This window comes from Penaeus vannamei, chromosome 11, assembly GCF_042767895.1.
Source record: "Penaeus vannamei isolate JL-2024 chromosome 11, ASM4276789v1, whole genome shotgun sequence".
Classification (NCBI taxonomy): domain Eukaryota; kingdom Metazoa; phylum Arthropoda; class Malacostraca; order Decapoda; family Penaeidae; genus Penaeus; species Penaeus vannamei.
Window position 1 is genome coordinate 41,203,788 of NC_091559.1, and position 10,000 is coordinate 41,213,787.

The 10,000-nt window shown below is 31.8% G+C and overlaps 1 protein-coding gene across 1 annotated transcript in view; it reads right to left on the bottom strand.

Moving 5' to 3' along the window:
• LOC113826491 (lactosylceramide 4-alpha-galactosyltransferase) overlaps positions 1-10,000 on the bottom strand; it is a 37,373-nt gene that overhangs the window by 7,172 nt on the left and 20,201 nt on the right. The gene's annotated exons all lie outside the window — the stretch shown is intronic.

Below are 10,000 nucleotides of genomic sequence, written 5' to 3' on the forward strand. Positions count from 1 at the left end.
GAGAGAGATGAGAGAGAGAGAGGAGAGAGAGAGAGAGAGAATGAGAGAGAGAGATGAGAGAGTGAGTGAGGGAGAGAGGGAGAGAGAGAGAGAGAGAGGGAGACAGAGAGATAGAGAGAGAGAGAGAAGGAGAGAGAGAAGGGAGAGAGAGAGAGAAGAGAGAGAGAGAGAGAAGAGAGAGGAGAAGAGAGAGGGAGAGAGAGAGAGAGAGAGAGAGAGAGAGACAGAGAGAGAGAGAGAGAGAGAGAGAGAGAGAGAGAGAGAGAGAGAGAGAGAGGAGAGAGAGAGGAGAGAGAGAGAGTGGAGAGAGGAGAGAGAGAGAGAGAGAGAGAGAGAGAGAGAAAGAGAGTGAGAGAAGATAGATAGATAGATAGATAGAGAGAGGCAAGGAAGGAGAGGGAAAAGAGTGTGATTAAATCTATATCTATATCACATTACCGAATGGTTATTTTCTATAAGTAGTGTTACATTCTGTATAAAATGATCATTTGTATGCTTTACAGGATATTAAATATGCTGTTTGTATCTTCTCACAAACTGCTTTACATATTAACCCATCTCATCCTGTCTCACTAAACACATCAATGTTGTGTTACCTTTTCCTGCCGCAAGAGTAAAGTGTTATGTGTTATCTTATCTTGTTGTAAGAGTTCAGAATTGTGTTACCTTTCCCTGCCGCGAGAGTAAAGTGTTATGTGTTACCTTTCCCTATCGTAAGAGTCAAGAATTGTGTATTACCTTTCCCTATCGTAATAGTAAAGTGTTATATGTTACCTTTCCCTGCCGCAAGAGTAAAGTGTTATGTGTTATCTTTCCCCGTCGCAAGAGTAAAGTGTTATGTGTTACCTTTCCCTATCGTAAGAGTAAAGAATTGTGTTACCTTTCCCTGCCGCAAGAGTAAAGTGTTATGTGTTACCTTTTCCTGCAGCAAGAGTAAAGTGTTATATGTTACCTTTCCCTGTCGCAAGAGTAAAGAATTGTGTTACCTTTCCCTGTCGTACGAGTCAAGAATTGTGTATTACCTTTCCCTATCGTAATAGTAAAGTATTATGTATTACCTTTCCCTGCCGCAAGAGTAAAGTGTTATGTATTACCTTTCCCTGCCGCAAGAGTAAAGAATTGTGTTACCTTTCCCCGTCGTAAAAGCAAAGTATTCCTGTAACATTTCCTTCTTCACCACCAACAACAATTGTCAGATGTCAAATACGTGATTTCTAGCAAGACTTAGACCACAGACCTAATACGAAAGGTAAGACCCGCTGTGAGGAGCTAAGGAGCAGCACCTCACACCTGGAAGAAACCTCACTGGAACAATATTATTCTTAAATAATATTATTCTTAAATAAATGATAAATAATAAGAAACCTCGCTGGAACAATATTATTCTTAAATAATATTATTCTTAAATAAATAATAAATAATAAGAAACCTCTCTGGAACAATATTATTCTTAAATGAATAATAAATAATAAGAAACCTCACTGGAACAATATTATTCTTAAATAATATTATTCTTAAATAAATAATAAATAATAAGAAACCTCACTGGAACAATATTATTCTTAAATAATATTATTCTTAAATAAATAATAAATAATAAGAAACCTCACTGGAACAATATTATTCTTAAATAAAATTATTCTTAAATAAATAATAAGAAACCTCACTGGAACAATATTATTCTTAAATAATATCATTCTTAAATAAATAATAAATAATAAGAAACCTCACTGGAACAATATTATTCTGAAATAATATCATTCTTAAATAAATAATAAATAATAAGAAACCTCACTGGAACAATATTATTCTTATATATTATTCTTAAATAAATAATAAATAATAAGAAACCTCACTGGAACAATATTATTCTTAAATATTGTTATTCTTAAATAAATAATGAATAAAAAGAAACCTCACTGGAACAATATTATTCTTAAATAAATAATAAATAATAAGAAACCTCACTGGAACAATATTATTCTTAAATAAATAATAAATAATAAGAAACCTCACTGGAACAATATTATTCTTAAATAATATTATTCTTAAATAAATAATAAATAATAAGAAACCTCACTGGAACAATATTATTCTTATATAATATTATTCTTAAATAAAATTATTCTTAAATAAATAATAAGAAACCTCACTGGAACAATATTATTCTTAAATAATATCATTCTTAAATAAATAATAAATAATAAGAAACCTCACTGGAACAATATTATTCTTAAATAATATAATTCTTAAATAAATAAATAATAATAAACCTCACTGGAACAATATTATTCTTAAATAATATTATTCTTAAATAAATAATGAATAATAAGAAACCTCACTGGAACAATATTATTCTTAAATAAAATTATTCTTAAATAAATAATAAGAAACCTCACTGGAACAATATTATTCTTAAATAATATCATTCTTAAATAAATAATAAATAATAAGAAACCTCACTGGAACAATATTATTCTTAAATAATATCATTCTTAAATAAATAATAAATAATAAGAAACCTCACTGGAACAATATTATTCTTATATAATATTATTCTTAAATAAATAATAAATAATAAGAAACCTCACTGGAACAATATTATTCTTAAATATTGTTATTCTTAAATAAATAATGAATAAAAAGAAACCTCACTGGAACAATATTATTCTTAAATAAATAATAAATAATAAGAAACCTCACTGGAACAATATTATTCTTAAATAAATAATAAATAATAAGAAACCTCACTGGAACAATATTATTCTTAAATAAATAATAAATAATAATAAACCTCACTGGAACAATATTATTCTTAAATAAATAATAAATAATAATAAACCTCACTGGAACAATATTATTCTTAAATAATATAATTCTTAAATAAATAATAAATAATAAGAAACCTCACTGGAACAATATTATTCTTAAATAATATAATTCTTAAATAAATAATAAATAATAAGAAACCTCACTGGAACAATATTATTCTTAAATAATATTATTCTTAAATAAATAATAAATAATAAGAAACCTCACTGGAACAATATTATTCTTAAATAATATCATTCTTAAATAAATAATAAATAATAAGAAACCTCACTGGAACAATATTATTCTTAAATAAATAATAAATAATAAGAAACCTCACTGGAACAATATTATTCTTAAATAATATTATTCTTAAATAAATAATAAATAATAAGAAACCTCACTGGAACAATATTATTCTTAAATAATATTATTCTTAAATAAATAATAAATAATAAGAAACCTCACTGGAACAATATTATTCTTAAATAATATTATTCTTAAATAAATAATAAATAATAAGAAACCTCACTGGAACAATATTATTCTTAAATAATATCATTCTTATATAAATAATAAATAATAAGAAACCTCACTGGAACAATATTATTCTTAAATAATATTATTCTTAAATAAATAATAAATAATAAGAAACCTCACTGGAACAATATTATTCTTAAATAATATTATTCTTAAATAAATAATTAAATAATGAATAAAAAGAAACCTCACTGGAACAATATTATTCTTAAATAATATCATTCTTATATAAATAATAAATAATAAGAAACCTCACTGGAACAATATTATTCTTAAATAATATCATTCTTATATAAATAATAAATAATAAGAAACCTCACTGGAACAATATTATTCTTAAATATTATTCTTAAATAAGTAATAAATAATAAGAAACCTCACTGGAACAATATTATTCTTAAATAAATAATAAATAATAAGAAACCTCACTGGAACAATATTATTCTTAAATGAAGGAATCAAGAGATCTTTGTTCTCTGCCTTAGACCCTGATCTCACAATTCACTGTACTTATGTAGGGTCTCTCTCTCGGGGCCCTAGATAAAGGAAGGAAGAATGGGAGAATGGGAGGGAGAGTGAAGAAATCAGGGAGGAGGAGAGAGGGAGGGGGAAAGGGAGAGAGCGAAGAAAAAGGAGTGAATGATATAAATAGGGGAAGGAGAGGGAGAGGAAGAAGAGAGATAATACGGATATGGGGAAAGAGAGATGGACATAGACTCAAAGATGGAAGAATAGTTAAATACACACACATACATATATGTATAGATAGATAGATAAATAGATAGAGAGAGATGGAGAAAGGGAATGAGAGAGAAGGATAGATACACTGATAGATGGAGAGAGACATATATATATATATATATATATATATATATATATATATATATATATATTATACATATATACATATATATACGTACATCTATCTATCTATCTATCTATTTGTTTGTACAAACACACACACACACACATATATGTATTTATGTATATATATATATATATATATATATATATATATATATATATATATATATATATATATATAAGTATATATATATATAAATATATATGTAAATATATATATATATATATATATATATATATATATATATATATATATATATAGAGAGAGAGAGAGAGAGAGAGAGAGAGAGATAAGTAGGTAAAGATATATATATAGCCATCGACATGATCCCCCTCGACTCGAAATGAAAAACATATCAAGTCTTGATCGAAATTGACTGAACCGAGAAGAGCGGCTGCAGGAATGTCGAAAGAATGTGTTTTATTACCAACTTTTGTATCCACACACTGGTACTCTGCGAGGGAGATACGGGACTTTTGAACGGCTCGTTTCTTTAAAATTCGTGGCTCGGAAGAAATGTGTGTTCATCGGCTCGAAAGAATTATTATTTGGGGGGGGTTATCGTCATTCTTTTCTGCTTCTCTTTTGTCTTTTACAAAGTTTTGAATTTTCAAAGACTGCTACACTGATTTTTTTTCTTCTGTGAAATTAGGACAGACTCATGGAAAAAGAAAGAAAGAAAGAAAGAGAGAGAGAGATACAGCAAAATAGTTCAGATTACAGAAAAAAATGGCGTATTTGTATCTAGCAGCATCAGCCAATTTGTACCATGCATCGTATTTTTGTAACAAAACCTCAATTCTGGCTGCTCAGATCCAGTCTAACGAATGAAATTTATCATCCCGATGAAGCGACGAACATATTAGAGAAAAAACTTCTCTTAGCCAAGCGGTAAATCGGGAAGAAAATTGATTCTTCCAAAATCCGACATAAACCTCACATACGTCATTCCAGCATAACACCAAGAGTATTTGATTTTTAGTTGTGCGGTCCATTAAGAGATGGCGCCACCGACTAACTTCCCCAATTAACATCATAAAACCAACGTAGCGCCATCAACTGAGATCGTAAATTTGACAACTCTAATAAACAGCAGATATATAGATAAAAAATAATAAACAGACGATATATAAATAAGATAATAAACAACCGAAGTACCGATGCATATAATTACCCGGTGATATAATCAAGATAATTAACTAACAATGCATAAATCAGCAGAATAAACAACCGATATATAGCTGAAAATAACAAACAGCAAAAGTTACGAGACTCGGAACACAAATTACTTTTCCATCATTTTTTTCTCACAAGACCGTATCCAGGGAGACCCAGACCTCGAGTAAACAGCCGTTATATTTCTAATAATACTAAAACAACCGACATACAACTAAATATTGATAAACGACCAATATATAGATTCACAATTAACCATCCAATATAGAAATTAGCAACCGATACGTAGATCAGACAACAACAACAGCAGCAACAACAAATACAACAACAACAGCAACATCAGCAACAACAAATACAACAGCAACAAAAACAGCCGTTATACAGAATGACAAAACAAAACAACAAAAAACAACAACAACAAATACAACAACAGCCGTTATACAGAATAACAAAAAAAAAACAAAAAACAGAAACAAAACATACCAAAAAACGATGCCAATATACAGAAGAAAAAAAAAAACGTAAATAGAAACAAGCACTGCAACCGCACTCCCCACCCCCCCCACCCCACCCAACCCCCACCGCCCCCCCAGCGACTCAGCCATTCAAGGAGTGACTCAAATACCAAATAGAAGACTAATCATATAAGACAAATAATATAATAATAATATAATAATAAATAATAAATAAATAATATAATAATAAATAATAATAAGACAAATAGAAGACTCAGAGACGCGACTCACTGCACAAAAGGAGGCGGGGTTAGCTTGCCTTGTTAGTCTCGGGGGGGGGGGGGGAAGCTATTCGTATATGAGGAGAGAGACAGAGAAAAAGAAAATCTATTTTGGGGGAAGTGGAGAGTGGGAGGGATGGATGGATGGAGAGAGAGATGGGATGGAATATAGATGAAGTGAGAGAGAGAGAGAGAGAGAGAGAGAGAGAGAGAGAGAGAGAGAGAGAGAGAGAGAGAGAGAGAGAGAGAGAGAGAGAGAGAGAGAGAGAGAAGGGTGCGGAAGGAGAGAAAGAAAGAGAGATGGGGAGGGGGTGAGGGACAGGGAGAGGGAGAGGGAGAGAGAGAGGCGAGGAAGAAGAAGAAGCGAGAGAGAGAGAGAGAGAGAGAGAGATTTGATAGATAGATAGATAGAGATACAACAAAGATCAACAGAGAAAGAAACAGAAAAGAAACAAAAAAAAAAACTTACACCATTCCTCCACACAAAACCTTCAAAATTAAATCCGAAATATCCACACCAGAAACAGAACATATTGTATGAATTCCAGAAAGAAAGAGGATGAGAACAAATGAAAAAAAGAAGAAAAAAAAAACAAAAACTCGCATCAATTTTATAACGTCGAGTAATTTTATGTCAACTAATTATCATAATTTTTTCAACATTAATGACTCCGGTTTAACGCATATTTAGATTGGCGCATACGTCTGCCACACAAATATATATGACATTATGCGGACGAAAATCATTTCATTGTCCTTAATATTTTCACTTTTCTCTATTTCCGGCAAGATAAGTTCATTGTTTCATTTTTGGTTTTCTTTATATTCATCGTCATCGTCGTCACTTTCACCATCATCATTATCATTTTATCATCCTCTTCATCATCATCATTATCATTTTATCATCCTCTTCATCATCATCATCATCATTATCATTTTATCATCCTCTTCATCATCATCATCATTATCATTTTATCATCTTCTTCATCATCATCATCATCATTATCATTTTATCATCCTCTTCATCATTATCATCATCATTATCATTTTATCATCCTCTTCATCATCATCATCATCATTTTCATCACCACCATCATTATCATCATTATCCTCTTCATCATCATCACCATCTTCATCATTATCATTCAATTATCATTACTATCTGTATTATTATTATCACCAGCTCATGCTCTGGCTCTTTACTCTTGTTAAGCGGGTTGTAAAGAATAACCAAGGGCTTCCTGTCTTACAATTCTTAACAAGGGAGTCTTTTGTACAACTCTCACATCGCCCGGTACACCTAATTTTTGGATACACCTGTCAGTTTTTTTTCGATACACCTGTCAATTTTTGGATACACCTGTCAGTTTTTTTTTCGGTACACCTGTCAATTTTTTTTTCGATACACCTGTCAATTTTTTTCGATACACCTGTCAATTTTTTTCGGTACACTTGTCATTTTTTTCGATACACCTGTTAAATTCTTTTTCGATACACCTGTCAAAATATTTTTCGATACACCTGTCATTTTTTTCTCGATATACCTAAATTCTTTTTCGATACACCTGTCAATTTGTTTTTCCTATACACCTGTCAAATTATTTTTCGATACACCTGTCCATGTTTTTTGATACACCTGTCAAATGATTTTTCCTATACACCTGTCAAATCGTTTTTTTTATACCTGTCAATTTTTTTTCGATACGCCTGTCAAATTCTTTTCTCACACTTCCAAGGACACCTGCAACCACAAGAACAACCTGCACCTTCCTCAGTTGCCAGTCTTCCAATTTTCCTTCGCAAATCCTTGTATTTCTCCACCTTTTCTCTTTCCTTTTCATGTACTCTTCCATCGGCGGGTTCTGCAATATCCACGATTATACCTTTTTTTTCTCTTTAATAATAACTGTCCTCCTTAATTCTATCACATTGTCTCGTGTATTTATATCCCATAGTAATTTTATATTTTTATTCTCCTTCTCTCTATCTGGGTCATGTTCATACCGTCTTTCTTTACGTTCTAAGGCATTTTTCTTATACAGTTCCAACCAAGGAATTTTCTTTGGTACATTATCATGGCGTCTCTTGTATTCTTTCATTATCGTTGCGTCTCGTATTCTTTATTGAGCTAATTTATCACATTTACTTACGTTTTGCACACTTTCTCCTCTTTCCACACATTCAACAAAGGAAATTGTCATTACTCTTATCAGTGCAGTGTTTTACATAATAATTTTTCTTATTACTATTATCATTATCATTATTATTATTATCGATATTGTTATTCATTGTTATCATTATCATTTTTGTTATCATTATCATTTTTATCATCATTATTACTATCATTATCATATTATTATTACTATATTCATTATTATTACTATAATTAGCATCATTGTTGTTATCAGTATCATTATTATAACATTATCATCATTATCATTACTAAAAACAGCATTATTGTTATCATTATCATCATCAAAACATTATCACCATCATTATTACTATAATCGATTATTGGTCTCATCATTATCCATCATTATTACTATAATCGATTATTGGTCTCATCTGTTATCATCATTATTACTATTATTATTATTCGCATGTTCATAAAAACCGCCCACTGCGAGTCGATCAGCGGAGCACGATAATGGTCGATGTCGAATCCGAAGCACGCGAGCGATTTATTAAAAAGCTGGATTGGAAAAAAAAAACGCGGGCGGACGTAGGCGAGGAGGGAGGGAGGGTGGGGGAGGGTGGAGAAGGGGAGGGAGGAGGGTGGAGGTAGGGTAAGGGGACGGGGGGTGGAGAAGGGGAGGGGAGAGGGTGGAGAAGGGGAGGGGGAGGGGAGAGGGGTTGGTGACCAAGGGGAGAGGGAGGTGGACATAGGGAGGGGGGAGGGGGTGGTTGCCAAGGGGAGGGGGGAGAGGGACAAGGGGAAGGGGTGGTGGCCAAGGGGAGGGGAGAGCGGGTGGACAAGAAGAAGGGGAGGTAAAGGCAGGGGGAGGGGGGGATGCATACAGGACAGGGAAAAAGGTTGAGGGGTGGAGGATGGGGGGAGGGAGGGGGGCTGGATATTCCACACTCATCCAACCTGACTGGGATAAAAGAGGAAGAAGAGAATAAAGAAGTGAAATAGTAAAAATAGTGATGAAGTCGATAACGATGATAAAGAAAGGTACGATAGTGATGATAAAGATAATGATAAAATGACGGTTATCAAAATTACGCAATAACAATGGCGGTGGTAATGGCACCATTAGTGAAAGTGATAATTATATCAATGAGAAGGAAAAGAAGGAACGAGAAACAGGGTAAGAAAGAGAGATAAAAAAATCAATGAAGTGATCTTCAAAAATTGACCTTTATAAAGTCCCGCATAAATAAATAATAATTCGTCTATCGATTTACTTTTATACTCGATAATTAATCATTCATAACAAAATTAATAAATGTGACGTCATCCACTAACTTGTAGCATGTTATTCCTTGAATGAAGTAAGAGAGAAAATTAAAGAATAAAGAGAGGGGAAGAATAAAAGCGAGAGAAAGCGAGACGAAGACGGGGAAAAAAGAGTAGATAGAGAAATTGGTGGATATGGGATATTAGAAAGAGGGAGAGATAAAAAGAAAAAAAGACAACAAAGAGAAACATAGATAAAGATAGAGAAACAGATATGAATTACAATAGAGAAAGAGACAAAGATAAAGACAGGTAGATATAAAAGGAGAGATAAAAATAGATATAGACATACACAAGAGATGAGGAGATAAACAGAGAAGGAGACAGAAATAGGGACAAACAAATAAATCGATAGAGAAGACAGACTGACAAAAATGGAGAAAGACCAAAAATATTTAATGGGTCTCAGAGA